Below are 15,089 nucleotides of genomic sequence, written 5' to 3'. Positions count from 1 at the left end.
ATAACCCTTATTGGAAACACAAAACTGGAAGTAGAAATATTTTCTAGGTGATGCAAGATTGCCCTTACACCCAGGATGCTCCTACATCATGTGACAAACATTATTAATTCATACTTGTTGAGCTACCCCCAAAAAACTCATAGTATGGAAAAACATTGTTGGCCTTAATTGATCTTAGAGAAAAAACTAGATAGAATAAAACAAACACATGGGCGAAGCAAAATGACAAATAAATGAAAATATAAGACATAATATACAAGAATGTCTAGATAACAATGAAGAAATAAAAAAGTTTGTCAAGGAAAAATTCAGGAATATCATATAGTTAAAAAAAATGGGCATAAAAAAACTACTATATCAAAGAATTTAACCCCACAAAGGACCATGATGAAAAAGCATACACAAAGACAAATAATAAATAGATGGTAAAATGCTTATAACTCAACTTAGGGCGAGGTAGTTAAACAAACATATCAATGATACTTAAGGAAGATTGGAAATAATAGATCAACTCAGGACTAGTTCTCACCATTCAAAATGTGAAACAAACATATAGATGATACCTAAAAAGGATTGAAAAGAAAGAATATATATATTTTTCAATATGAAAGTGATAAAGCTAGATCAACATTTATCACAAAGCAACCAACATACAATGATATCAATACTTTATAATTTGAAGAAACAAAACAAAACAACAATATTTTAAATTCTAAACACCATATTCTAAATTGTGTGCTATTTAAGAAGTTACATAGATTAGGGGGAATGACCCAGTAGTCGCCTAGGCTAACTTCACATGCCTACAATTCCTAATCCGTATGTTGAAATTTGCCGATTTTTTCAGTGAACCTTCGTAGGTGAGTGAAGAGGTTAAAGCTAATATTTCAATTTTCCTGCATCTCTATGTAGAATTCGTATAGTGCAAGGTGGTCTAAAAGTATCATTTTAAAATGTTCACCCAAAACTTGTTATGTTCACCCTCCAATAGCTGCTCACCAAAAAAAACAAAAACTTCTTGCACAAATGAACCAATCAGCAACCAAGAAAGCTAACAAATGATCAACTATTAGTACACTTGTGATTGACTATTAGCTCATGTGCTATCATTTTGGGAACTTCTCGTGAAGGTAATTAGACTTTTTGATGTTGCGGTCATTCCAACATAGGTGGCAACTACGTGTTTTCTTTACTATTAATTTTTTTAACAATAGTTAAAATTCTAAAATCATATTCCCAAGTGCGTACTGTTTAAGAAGTTGGCTGCTTGAACTTCGGGTACGCGATTAAAATTTTTTCTATTCATTCATTCAACGGCAAAATTGCTTTTTACTGATAAACAAAGAATACGTTGAAAAGCCAAAAACTTATGGGAAGCGGCAAAAATTGGGAGAGACATTCTTTAAAATTTTAAGATTTCTCAATCACACATATTTATTTCGGAGGTACAGTTTCACATCGCATGGTTTCAGGTTAAAATTTGCATATATTTTATTTGAATTAGAAAGAATGGAAAACAAGTCTTGTCGATTTGCAGAGGATTTGCTCCTACGTCGCGATAAAGTCGTTTACTCAGTTAAATTTCTGGTGGATATAATTTCAGCTTCGTAATACTTACCTGGAGTTTCTCACTCGTGGGTCGCAATAATTGGAAGTGACGTCGACTATCAAGTTTTCGTTCGGGATTTTAGATTTGTGAGTATGTTTTCATACACTCATTGGAATCCATGCCCTACGAAGTTTTTACATCTCATCTATGATTTATTCGATTACTATGTAGTAAAGCAATTGAACAAAGCCGAGGTCTCTTATTTAGTTCAGTCTAGAATAATATAGAAACTAAATCCTATTAGGTTAAACCCTGAGAATATCGCTTCTGTCCGTCTAGTGCTTTAACAGTGTAAAGTCTAAATTGTCCCCAAATAACAGTGAAACAACTAGGGAAATGCAACGGTTTGCCATTTAGCACTTCAGTTTGAGTGAATGAACTGTGTAAATCCCATCACATATAACTCCGGAAATCCCCGGAAGGACAATCAACATATATAAATCACACGAGCTTTGGAGCTCTTGTTAATGCAGTCTGAAATTAGATTAATCGCAATATCAATTTTAATGAAAAGACAGATCTAGATGGCAAGAGAACTTCATTCTCTCATCCAACAAGAAAGGTTAAAATAAACTCAAGTTGTCAACAATAATGATTGAGAGGATCTTTATGTATTCGAGTTAATCCAACCCGAAAGCGTTTGCCTTGCCTACTCTATGATCTTAAAAGGATCATATCTGAGGTTTTAGCTTCCTTTAGGACCCTTGAAGCCACTTGTTTCCCAAGTATGCTCATATCTTGTCACCAATGTGGAACTTAGCACTACCTTTGCTGATTGTGCCAGCGTTTATACTTGGTCTAAGCCTCTTCAAGTTTCTTTTGTACCTGAACACGTATTTGCTTAACTTTGTCATTGAACTTGTTAGCTTTTTCCTTTACCGAATCTTCATTTTCTAGCTCTTCTCTTGACTTTCTCAAACATACATCAAGAGGGCTAGGTGGCTATTAGCCGAAACAAGCTTTGAATGAGATAAAATTATAGATGTGTGAGTGGTTCTTGTAGAGGATTGTTATCCATGTCAAAGGGTTCCTCAGGATGTCACTGACTATACCCACCAAATAATTGTACTAAGGTTCTATTCACTACCTCTGTTTATCCATCTGTTTGTGGATGGACTGCCATAGACCCCTCATTACGTGAGGCTGCAGTAAAATGTTGAGCTAATGGAAGAAGCTTTAGAATGCGGTGGCAACAAGGTACTTGAATGATAGTTGCCATGCCCCAAAGAAGGATTGTGAGCTTCAGAATTTGAGTGCCACCATTGACAGACAGGAGGCAAAATCAAACAGAAATCAAATTGAGATTGCCTATCTCAATAGGGAGCTCCAAAACCATCCCCCTAAAGCTCCATTATGTTGGGTGGCAATTTTGTAAGTCACTGTGACCACAACTTACAAACTGTGAATATCTGGCAACCGACAATTTATAAGAATCAATTGCAAAATAGTGGTTCCAGCCACATGTAAGACACAGTCTCCCCTACTTCTCAGAGAAGGCAACAAAACACTAAATTACTTATTTTTCATCCTATTCGCTTACTTCAAAATAGATGTTACTATTGCAATGCAATTTTAAAGCACTAGTTTATTTCACTTACAAAGCATCTGTTGGAGCAATAATTCTGATAAACAGAAGAGTAGATGTAAGAATAGTCTTCAGCGTTCCAACATTTTTATGTAACCAAGAAACTCATGAAAGCTCAAAGTCTCTCCTGTTGATGTTATTAATTCTAACTCAACGTTTTAAGTGGTGAGCTCCAGTTTGAACGATGATACCGCAGTCTCCAGTCTTCTTTGCATGTTTAAACTCAAAGACAACTGGGTTAATTTTATCATAATTGCTCCTTCAAACAGTTGAGCACTAGTTTCAGATTCCTAAGTTCATGCATTGATTTGTTAAATAAAGCATGCAATAGTGTGATGATTTTTTATGGAGAATACAATGTAATCAATACATTTTTTTTATTCTTGGTAGCTCTGTATTTCTTCAGTATTTTTTCCCTGCATGTTTGTTTCAATTCCTAACTAGATCTATAGCAAAATCTTACATTTCCATGGTTCCTTATGAGATTTTGATATCAAGAATGAAGTGCATATGCAGCTCAAAGTCTCCAACATGTGTTTCACCCTATATGCACAAACGTGGAAAATGATGCAGCACAGAATCTGCAAGCTATTCCCTTCCTTGAGCATCCTATGTTAATTTCAGATTTGATAAACAACCCAGAGTGTCAAAGATCAAACCTGAAACCAAAACTCTGGATGCAATATGCAACTCAAAGTCTGCAATACTGAGTTCAAATCCCATTTGGAGAAAAATATAAAACTCACAATCAACTCAAGAAAATCTTATCACATTACAATTTGGATTGGCACAAAGTCTCAGAACAACCCTTATCTTTAATTGAAAGCAATTTAGTCACATACAAGCACAAAGTCTTAGAATGCATATACAAGTTTCATTTTCATCTTGCAACATTTGGGGAAGATCTCATAATGTTTTTAAACCAATACTCTGAAACAAAAGACCACAGAAATCTGGAAATGATTAGCAAAAACAAAGACTAAAAACAAGACACAAGTATATACAAAATCAAAAGAAAAACAATCATTCAAACCCTAGGTGTTTTTGTGACGAGAAAATGATATCTTGGCTAAATAGGCAACAAAACTTGATCAAATCCTCTCAATAATCTTATGCATTTTCAGTCCTCCATGATCTGTTGACAAATGGCAGAGTACGCAAACCGAAATGCATAAGAATAGCATTCCAAAGACTTGTTCAAACATCCAAAATGTGGTTTCAGTGTGAGATTGCAAGACAACTTGCAATATTGATAGATGCCTATAGAGAGGTAATGCACTTTGTGATCAGCAAAACAAGCTGCAAATGTTTTAGACTTGCTTGTTATGCCCAAGGACAGGCTTTCTCATCAATGCTGCTATGTGAAAATGTATTGCTCTTGCAAAAAACACTTATATTTGCTCTAGACAAGCCTTTATTTTGACATTGCAAGTGCTAAATTTTTGTTTCTATGTTATGTCCTCGATATCGCTCACCTTCGTTTGACTTGCTTGGAACGAATTAAAATAAAGTCATTTATTATATTTAATATTAATAACTAAGTGTTACTTAATCAATAATTAAGTGGGACTTATTGCCCAATAATGACTTATTAATTTATATGGCCTTTATTACATGTATACTGGCATATTCATTCGGGGAAGAATTATAATTCAAATTTTTGAATAATGTGCCATGACACTTAATGGAAAGATTTTAATTTTTATAAAGTTCATAAGGTGTACAACAAAGGCAAATATTTTATTCCAAACATTTAAAAACTTTGTCATTGCCGTGAGCTTCAGGAGTTGTGGCTTTCACTTTATGCTTTTCAGCTTGTCGCTGAAGCTCAAGAGCTGTTTTGGAAGGAAAGAGTGTAGATACTTGGAGTTTGGGTTTGGAAGGAGTCAACTTCTGCATTTGTTTTTTCTTTGGTTTTGCTAGTGCTCAAATTGCAAGGGTTTTTGCACTCATTGTAGGAGGAATGGTAATTCCTCCTGGTCATCGCACCTTGAATTGGTTGTGATTTGGCCAATGTATTGTGCTTGTAGGAGTCATTTCAGAGCAACATCAAACTAGATTGAAGGATGATTGGAATTGTTAGAAGTTAGCGATACTTCTCAGAGTTATATTGCAGAGAAAGCAAATTTGTTTTATTACAAATCATTGTCTGTTATGGAGGCTGAGTTAATGTATATTGGCTGCTGCTAATCTCATGAGAGGATGGTGTTGAACTTTGAAGTCTGCAATAGTTTGCAATACTGTGACAGGGCTAGTGACCGTATTCCAAAGTCTTATATTACATTTGAAAAGGTGACATTTACATCACATCATTCACGGTTCTAATTGGAAGCTTTACAAGCTGCTACGTTTGTTTCTGGAGAACATCCAATGGTGATTCCAGGAGTTCCAGCTTTTTAATAAATTCGAATTTAGTAGTGTTGCATAAGAGTTATTAAAATACTTCCATCTTGTAATTATCTGCATAAAAGGTTTGTTCATAGATAGAATTGTATTTTTAATTCTTATACAGTGTAAAATTTATTTCAAAAAAAAAAAAATATATATATATCTCAAAGAAATCAATTTTTTCTTTTGCAAAAATCAACAAAAAACTCTAAACACTTTCAAAGACTAGTCAACAAAGCAGTTAGAGCCTGGCAGGGGCTCTTACAATGGTATCAAAGTGGTTTTTTGCCATCTTGCAAGATAGGGCTTGTTCATGCAACTTGTAAGATCTGATCCAAACAAGTTTTATTCACGTAGGAGAACAAAGCTACCTGGATGTGAATTTTAGAGACCCCAAACATCAAAGATGGGTGATAAAAGGCATGGAAGTCCACCTAGGCACTATGTACAGGGATGACGAGAGAGAGGCTAGGGAGTAATTCAGAAACATATTTGCAGCTCAACAATAGTTGGCAGATGGTCAACAATAGGTAGCGGATGTGTGGCAGCAACTCTTTGATACATTTCAGCAGTTGACATTGACCGGGGGGCGTAACAGGGACAAAGTCCGGCATAATAGTTCAGCTAGCTCACACGGTTCACGACCTGAGCACATAGGTACTTTTGACAGGCCACCATGTCCTACCTTCTTGAGACTGGATTCAGATGAGGGCATTGGTGAGGATGAGGCTGCCTCATTTATAAATGATCTTCTTGCTTTACATGCAGAGTGGGATGCTTTACCTCTCAATGTTAAATATCATCTCAACTTTGACAAGTTAATGAGCTAGAGGAGGGAGCACTCTAGAGTGAGATTAGTTGGTAAGCAAAGGGCTAGGAATACTCCCTTGGTTGCAGGACTGATCAATGGGATGACGAGGGATTATGTACGTCATACATACTGTATGGGTACACTACTTGCAGTCTTGGACTGGATTGTTGATGCATATCTTCATTACAAGAGAATTATCATACACAGGAATTGATATTTAGAGGGACACTTTTCAGCTTTAGAGGGAGGTTATCTGACAAAGGGAGATGTATAATTCTTTGCTTGCTTATGTGGCAGTGTAACTACTAAAGATCCCTATTTGGTCAAATTGGAATCAACTATCTTATTGTGGCAATCAAAGCTGTCCCTGCTGAGATTGAGTCTCTGTTGAGAGAGAATCTCAAGCATTCTTATACATGCTGTTAATGTGTTCTTCTTTGTGAAGGAGAAGGCCGACGTGAAATCCTTTGTTAATGAGTTCTTCTGTGCGAGAAGTTCGTGGTGAAATCCCTTGTTCCATCGTCTGCTAGTCGGTATGGCAGATCCATCCTCTGTGAGTAGGCATGGTGGAAATGCATTCTTCTCTGAGATAAGTTTGAGGTGAAACCCTCGTTTCATCCTCTGCGAGTAGGTATGGTGGACCACCCTCTATGACTAGGTATGGTGGAAATGCATTCTTTTTTGGGAGAAGTCTAAGGTGAAAAACCTTGTGCCACTTTTTGCAAGTAGGTATGGTGAACCACTCTCCATGACTTTAATTTTATGCTTCTATAAAGTAACTATTGTGAATAATGTTATGCTGAGATAATGGTGTTTTTCTATGTGATATGAATTATTGACATTGTTGGTTGTAGCTATGTGTGTCTGCCATGCTAAAGATCTCTCTCCTTCGAAGAGGGAGAGTTAAAGATTGTAGTTAGGATAGAGACCTTTATCTTTAATTTTGCTATATGTTGAAACTGGGACAATACCTCTGTATTGTGTCATCAACTAAAGAAGATATTGATGATATTTTTGTAATATTAAGTGAGCACAATGTGGCATTCAACGTGTACCAGGTGTCGCATAATATGAAGAGACATGCGACATGTGAAGGGTCATGCATTTGGAAATATGGAGAGATTTTCTTTTTGAAATTGGGGAGACCTTTGGTTGTGATATGAAGAGTCTCTATATTCAATATATGTGTGTGTGTGCTTTGTGTATATGGAATCGAGTTGAAAGCATTGTACTTGAACTTCTATTATTAATAAGAGAGGTATTGTTCTGATGTGGCTAAGATTTTCCCTTCAAGTTGAAGGGTTTTCCGAGGATAAAGTAGCAGTGTCTTTTGTACCTATTTTGTACTACTATTTTTTATTGTTGTCATCTCTTAGAATATAGCTCCGAGTTAGGCCTACAGTAGCTCGAAATGAGTGAAATTCAAAAAGAAATAAGCCAAAGATGAAATCAAAACAAAAAACAAGCAAAACAATCAAGAAAAATCAATTAAGGACTTGAAGGTTACCAAAAATCGAGTACTTGGAGTTAGGGATGAAAACTCATCTTTGCAAGAAAGACAAAGAAAAACTTGATGGAAACCTTTGAAAATAACATTTGTAGGACATAAAACTAGGACAATTCAAGGGATAATTGATTGCCTTCGTAAAACATCTTTAGGAACATCTAACGTAGAGAATTTCGACTACAAATTCACGAGAAAATAGCGTAGGATTCTCCAATTTTACAAATACAAAATTGAGGACAACACTTGGCTCTAGCTGGGGAACATAACTTGTTTTTTCTTAGAATCGAGGAATGTAGAATCTAGATCTTCAAGGGTCCGTTTGGTTCGTAGAATTGTAGAAATCGAGATTTGTAGAAATCTTGATTTAGCAAAATCAAGGTTTTCCAAATCTTTGTTCCTATTTTTGGCATTTTATTTGAAGCGTTTGTTTCACTCGGAAGATGAGTGTGAAGAGACATTTTTATGCGTAAGCTTGGAGTTGTAGGCAAACTCCAAAAAATAGTCTAGTCTATTGTTTTTACACTCCTCAAAAAATATAACCAGGTTTTGATTTTCAATTGCTACTTGCTAGTAGGAAGTCTGAAAACCTGGTTTTGAGACAAAACTAGAAGTTTGGTATTCTAATTCCATTTTGCCGATTTTGAAACAAACTCAAAATTGCTCAAATCTGGATTTTGAAAAAGCCAATTTCTGTCATCTTCCACGAACCAAACGGACCCTAAGTGCCTTAGTATCCATTGGGCCATAGAGTCCAGCATCAAAGACACAAAACGACAAAAATGATGACCTGATCGACACAAAGAAAACCTAATAAAAACAAAACACAAACTTGTGCAGACACACTTATTGAAAACAAAAGCTTACCTAATTTAAACTAGCCAGCAATGAAAACTTTCAAACGAAACCATTCATCGACTCAACAAAATAGCTCCCTTTTTTCAGAAGCTTGCAATATCTTGCATATTCACAAGCAACTTTGTTAACATGAAATACATATAGCTAGAGCAATGATGCCAATGCTCGATGTAATACCTCTTGGAAGAGATGGAGAAACTCACCTTCTAGAGATGAATCATATGTCCTCCTGCCCCAAAGTAGGATGATGAATTTAAACTGTTCCTGCTGAACTGCGATTGTATATTTAGCCTCTTCCTCAATTGTAAGTTGTAACTATTAGTCAGAAGCTAAATACAAGCTTGTAGATACCTATGAGATGGTATATCTGGTTATTAGTTATCACTAATTACAACCTTTGAACACCAATTATGAATGAATGCAACATGAAGGGTTGTGATTAGTAAAAGGTTGATAATAAATAGCCACGAGTCATGACTCTTGTAATGTGGATTGTGATTGCCACTACAATATTTATAAAGACATTCATAAATCATTGAGGAGGGATCAAATTATAGGCTATAAATATATCTATTGGTTACTGTTCAGAGGGATCTGGATGAGGGGAAAGATGAGCAATTATAAACATATTTGATACTCCTCATGGAAGAGTAAGGAAGTAAATTATTTACAATGCTCACAAGTATGGTGTGACAGCAAAGTGTGCTGTAATTTATGTATGAATCAATTCTGATCTACAGAATTTTATATCTGAATGATAGTAAGTTGAGTAATATATAGATAGATATTCTCGTAATACATGAGATATTAATGTATACATGGTGTATTCCTTAATCACTCACTAACATGATCAAGAGGATAGGTTGTTTTTGTCTGGGAGAGATGGAGTAATACCTTAAAAGGTACGAGGAAACTCCCAAGATGGGGTAAGGGCATATATCACAAATCCTTGAGGGAAATGTCCCAAAATAGGTATGCAAATGTGTTCCACAAACCTTGAGGGAGCCTACTTGTAGGTTGGTTTCCAAGTGCCCATGGATAAGTAATTCCCTATCCTTTTTAAGGTAATTGATGAAGAGAGAAATAAGGAATTAGGGCTAAAGTATGAACTGTGTATCAGTAATCATTTCTTAATCTAATCAAATGTAAATGCATAGTGATGTTTGTAAATTAAAATCATTAATATTTGGCAGCCTCTTAGTAGGGACGTTGCACATTGCCATTTCCAAGCACAACCCTAACCCTGGTTCGGAATTTTAGGGTAAATCAAGTTAAAGTTCCAGTTGGGGACATTATTTTTGCTGCCTTTGTCGGAAGTTTCATAAACACCATTCTTGTCATTGCTGAGCTTTAATTCCGGAGATGCTGGACCTTTCTCCATAATCTGGGATATGATTCTATGTCAAGGCACTTGAGTACCATCTAGAGCTTGTGTGTCACTTCTGAATGCCAACGGAGTCATGGAACCATTTACAGATATTCTATCATTCTTGGACAGAATATTGAAGAGATTTCCTTCAGGTGCTATCGTATGACCAAGACATTGACATTCTTTGCTGCTGTTGAATTCTAAGACTGGTATATTAGGCGCTGCTGTTCAAAAAATAATATTCATTTTTCTGAGCATTATCAATGCCAGTCTCAGATCAGTTCTTACATATAGGTTAGCCCTTTTGTATCACCATTTCTTGCCTTTTGATGATCTTATCATTTGTAAGTGTGCAAATAGATTTCTTCATTATTCAGTCAGAGTCTATGTTCCTTCAATTGCTGAGCAAAAACCCAAAGCAAAAATAATAGCATTCAGATGCAAAACTGAAACCATACCTGCAATGACATAACCACTTAGATACTTTCCTGCACACAAACTGTTTGTTAAAATTATGTTGAAGTACATTGTAGAAATTTGGGTTGAGAATAAATGGAACACTTAGCACTCATTGGATCTAGGTGGTGCTCACAGGGGTGAAGCACCGGGACTTCCTGGGAGGTCACCCATCCCAGTACTACTCCAGCCTGAGCGCGCTTAACTATGGAGTTAAACCCAAAGCTTGCAACCCCATTTGCAAAACCTTCACCAAGTGTTGTGCCTTATGAACCATTCATTAGAAAGCCCTTTAAGCTCATCAATTGATAAGTAGGAGATAATTTCCACAACAAGTCAAATTGTGATGTGAATATCAGGATTTAACTGTGTGATTTTTGATTTTTGTGATTTTTGTGTGAATATGGGTCATCGAGTTTGACTCAAAAATCACACAGTTAAATCTTGATATTCACATCACAATTTGACTTGTTGTGGAAATTATCTCCTACTTATCAATTTGGGTTGAATCGTGTTGGGGTTATTTCAGATACAGAGGGATTTGATGGATGAGATTTTCTTCTAAAAGGATAGGGGGATGAGACCAAAAGGATCTTTTTGGGACACCCAAAAATCTTTTTTTAGGTCTACCTAAAGGGTTAAGATCTTTTTGGAGATATGGATGGATGGTATTAAATGATATTTTTTTTGGAGAAGTGGAATATATGTGATAAATACATACAAAAGTGTTTCTTTGGCCGTGCATTTTAGGGAAATGGATCATATTAGTAAATTAATTGTGCTTGGACTTTTGGAAATAATTTGTTGGATTATTTAATTAACTTTAGTGTACTAATGATATGAGAGGAAAACGGTTGAATTAAATAAATGTAATTATGAGAGGAAAAAGGTGAATAAAATAAATATAATTGATTTATTTAATTTTCTGGAATGTGCATGATTGGTTTAAATAGATTAGTCTTGATTTCTTCAATTTATGTCAGAAGAATGATTAGATCTATTAATTAAATAACTAAAATTATTTAATTAACATTAGGGGATAAATCAAGGAACTAATCAAATAAATAAGATTTAATCAGTTTAAGTATGTTGATGGGAATTGGATTGATGACATCAGAATCATTGAGAGACAATTTTTAGGTATATACAGTCACAAAACTATATTGGTCAACCATAGTGGACAATAAGTGTTCCATGTTGACCTTGCAGATCAAAAAGGTATGACTCTAACTTTTAACATGACTGTAAATTTTATTTACCAGCATTAACACAAACTCTTCAGGTACTGTAGTTCAATTTGCCAGCTTCCAAATTGCACCAAATTCTAAATATGACTGGTAACTTTGAAAGCATTATACAATAGGGAATATATGAAACTAATGCCAGCACTAAAGATGAGTCCCAAATACCTCAATCAAAGAATTTTTGGCATGACCAAGTGAGTCTACAGGTGGCACAGCAGTTGCATTTGTGGCAGCAGCTAGAAGATCAGTTTATGAGTACTTCCTGAAAATCAAATATTATGAAGCAACTATAAGATTATACAAATTTTGTGCATCTGTATTTACATTGGGGTAGTTTCTTTCATAAAGTCTAACAGGTCAAAGTCTATGAAGCACTCATAGATCAGTTTACCAAGATCTAAGAACAAGCAGAAATAAAAGAGTTGACAGGTTTACAATTTAGTACATTGTCAAGTGAAACAAAGCGAGAGACTGCTGAATTCAACATTTGATGTAGATGGCATCTTTATTGCAGTCAGTGTATATTTTGAGACTGGGATGGAATCACCTTAAGCAAAATGCGGCTTATTAACCAAACAATTTGGAGCTCTTGAAGATGGCAATGTTTATTGCTGAAAATGCAATCAATTGTTCCTTATATTTATTCTTGACAGTTGAAATGGGCTCTAACACCTTTCAAACAAATCTTACTCATGTTGCATCAGGACAACACCTTATCAATTTAAACAGCCAAATTGAATAAATAACAAACCAAATTGGCAATATTTATTTTTCTATTGTACTATGTCACTTTAATAACCTTGTTTTTTTTTTCTCGATAATTTGTATGTATTTTATAAATGAAAATTAAAGTCAGTGCATTGTTTTTTATAAAACACCTGGACAGTCCAGTGATTATCTAAAGAAAACATCCATAACCTGGCTAAACATAAGCCAAACATAGAAGTCCCCTACACACCAAATGAAATAATATTCTCTTAGGACAAGATCAGTCCCTTTGACTCTTTTCACCGCCCTTAGTCCAAGAGCAAAGTACCATGTCAAAGAATTCCCTCTTTGCTTTCTTATCTTTCTTCTTTCTAACAGTTTGCCAACCCTCCTCCCACCAAGCTGCCTCAGATTTCCATCCCAACAAATCCTCAGTGGAGAACATCTCTGTGTCAGGTGAGCAACAATCTCGCTGCATCAAAGCATCCTTATTCACCATTTCAACCTCCTTATCTCGTAACCCCACTGGCCTTTTCTTCTCCCTACCCTCCGGTGTACGGCTTCATTTTTCTCTTTTGCTCCTTTGTCCCTTCAGTATTGTGAGTATTAGCGCTCTTAACTGGAGGAGCAACTTGGCCTTCATTGTTAGGTGAACATTGGGACCCATCACCTTTCATAATGTGGGAAAAACTCTATTGCATTTCAGCCTTCTTCTCTACTGTGTAATGTTTGGTTGCTATATCCTTCCACCATGTAGCCATCTTTGTTCCTTTTGGTTTAGCACAATGATCAGCCAGATGCCCTGTTTGAAAACACCGTCTATATCTGAAAGGAAAACCTTCATATTTCAAGGGCTGCAACCAACAACCCTTGGAAGCGTTTATCTTTATCTCTTCAGGGAGCACACTAGGATACATCCATTTCCACCAAAATCTGGGCATACGTTAAGTGCAAGAGATTTGAGGAACCATCATCCACCATAAGAAATCTGCCCAGCAAGTTTTCAATTACTTAAAAACAAAATACAACCAGAAATGTAAGGGAAGATTTGGAAGTCTTACCCAAACCAGAACTTTGTCAAACCTCTCTGTGGCTGGTGAAAATGATGAATGCCAGGGCTTTAACATCAGGGAAAACTTATATTCCCAGCATCGGAAATAGTCACAGATTTTTTTTTCCTATCATGTTCTTTTTCAAACATCACAACAAGAAAGCCCCTAGCAGCAGGGTATATTTGAACATACCCATTCATAATAGGCTTTCACTGTTCTGTAATCCATTTATGGAGATCACTAAAACTGGGCCAGAGTCCCCTGAAACACCCAATTAATCCAATTTTTGAAAAAACTAAAGCATTTTGTATAACTTCCTGTTAAATCTCACCCTCTAGATCTGCAATAATGGACCCAGCAGTTGCTTGTTTGTCAGGACCTTGCTGCTCCTCATTACAAAGTGTAATGTCCCCTTCTCCGTGCTAGACCTTATGGTGCCTTGTTGGTCTATCTTCCCATCGGGGTAGGCTGACAGCACTTATTTTGAGGATGCCAGCCAGTTACAGGAGTCTTTTTGGTTTCGTTGGGGGAGATATTTAAGTGGGAACTTCCTATAGTTAAGTCACTTTATTTTATAAAGTTGATTTATAAAGTTACCTTATCATTTAAATTCACTTTATGACAAAAGCAACTTAAGTGACTAAAAGACGGAATTGGCTTTTATCCCACATTGCCTAGTTGTTTGCATCTTCCCTCACATTGAGGTTATAAAAGCAAAGGAGCTACATTGGGATTTACACCATGAATATAATATTGTTTGAAAATGACAAAAGGTTGCTTAAATGTGATTGGTCACTCTTGACGACGAAACACCTTGAGAGAGTGGAGGAGTTGGACGTAGCCCTAGCAAGTCGTTGGAGATTTTATTCAAAATCAAGTGTGGAGGTTGGAAGCCTTTATCATAGCTAAGAATCAACACTCAGAAGTAAGTATCATACGTATATACCCAAGGAGCAGATTTCTGTTGTTTTCCTAGAGGCTGTAGGTTAAGGTATCAGACAATACAGAGGATGGGAGTTAGAGGGGCCATACCATCCCTCGTGAGCTCTAGATACATCAAATCCAAGTCAGCAAGAAGGTGGTGAATAGTGCCGGGAGTTTCTAATTGGCCACAGGAAGGAGCCAAGACGTTGAAATTGTAGTGTGAGGGAAGCTGGAGTATAAAACTTACACACATCTAGCATTGCAGAAGTGACTGGAGGCAGTGGTAACTGGCAATGTTGGCAACAGACTGGATGGTATTCCGTGTTTGGACTGGTGAACAGTCACACCACCCACGACAACATCAGGATATCAAGCACATGGCAGGAGTAGTAGCAGCTAGCCGCATAGTCTTCCATGTTGCAGATGGGTTACAGTCAACTGTCCACGGCTATGATAGGTGCCAGTATTATCTGTTCTGTATTTTAATTGATATATACATTTCCAGCTTGTTGTTCATGCTAGGAATCGATGTATGAGGCATTCCCAAGTTAATTGATATTACAAACTTGTTTTAGATTGGA

The 15,089-nt window shown here is 36.2% G+C and overlaps 1 protein-coding gene across 5 annotated transcripts in view; it reads left to right on the top strand.

Moving 5' to 3' along the window:
* Positions 1-1,224: 1,224 nt before the first annotated feature.
* Positions 1,225-15,089, top strand: part of LOC149577327 (uncharacterized) — a 131,034-nt gene continuing 117,169 nt past the window's right edge. The window contains exons 1-2 of one of the 5 annotated variants that reach the window (XM_089823465.1): positions 1,225-1,445; positions 1,604-1,695. The gene's annotated coding sequence lies outside the window, so the exon portion shown is untranslated. Of the gene's footprint in view, positions 1,473-1,537; positions 1,700-15,089 lie in introns of those variants that run through there. The other 4 variants (XM_089823464.1, XM_089823468.1, XM_089823466.1 and 1 more) reach the window with 4 other exon arrangements.

The sequence above is a fragment of the Cupressus sempervirens genome, chromosome 1 (assembly GCF_028749045.1).
Source record: "Cupressus sempervirens isolate cs-2001-9-10 chromosome 1, ASM2874904v1, whole genome shotgun sequence".
Classification (NCBI taxonomy): Eukaryota; Viridiplantae; Streptophyta; class Pinopsida; order Cupressales; family Cupressaceae; genus Cupressus; species Cupressus sempervirens.
Note: the sequence above shows the minus strand (reverse complement) of the source record. Positions and strands in the feature narration are given on the sequence as shown.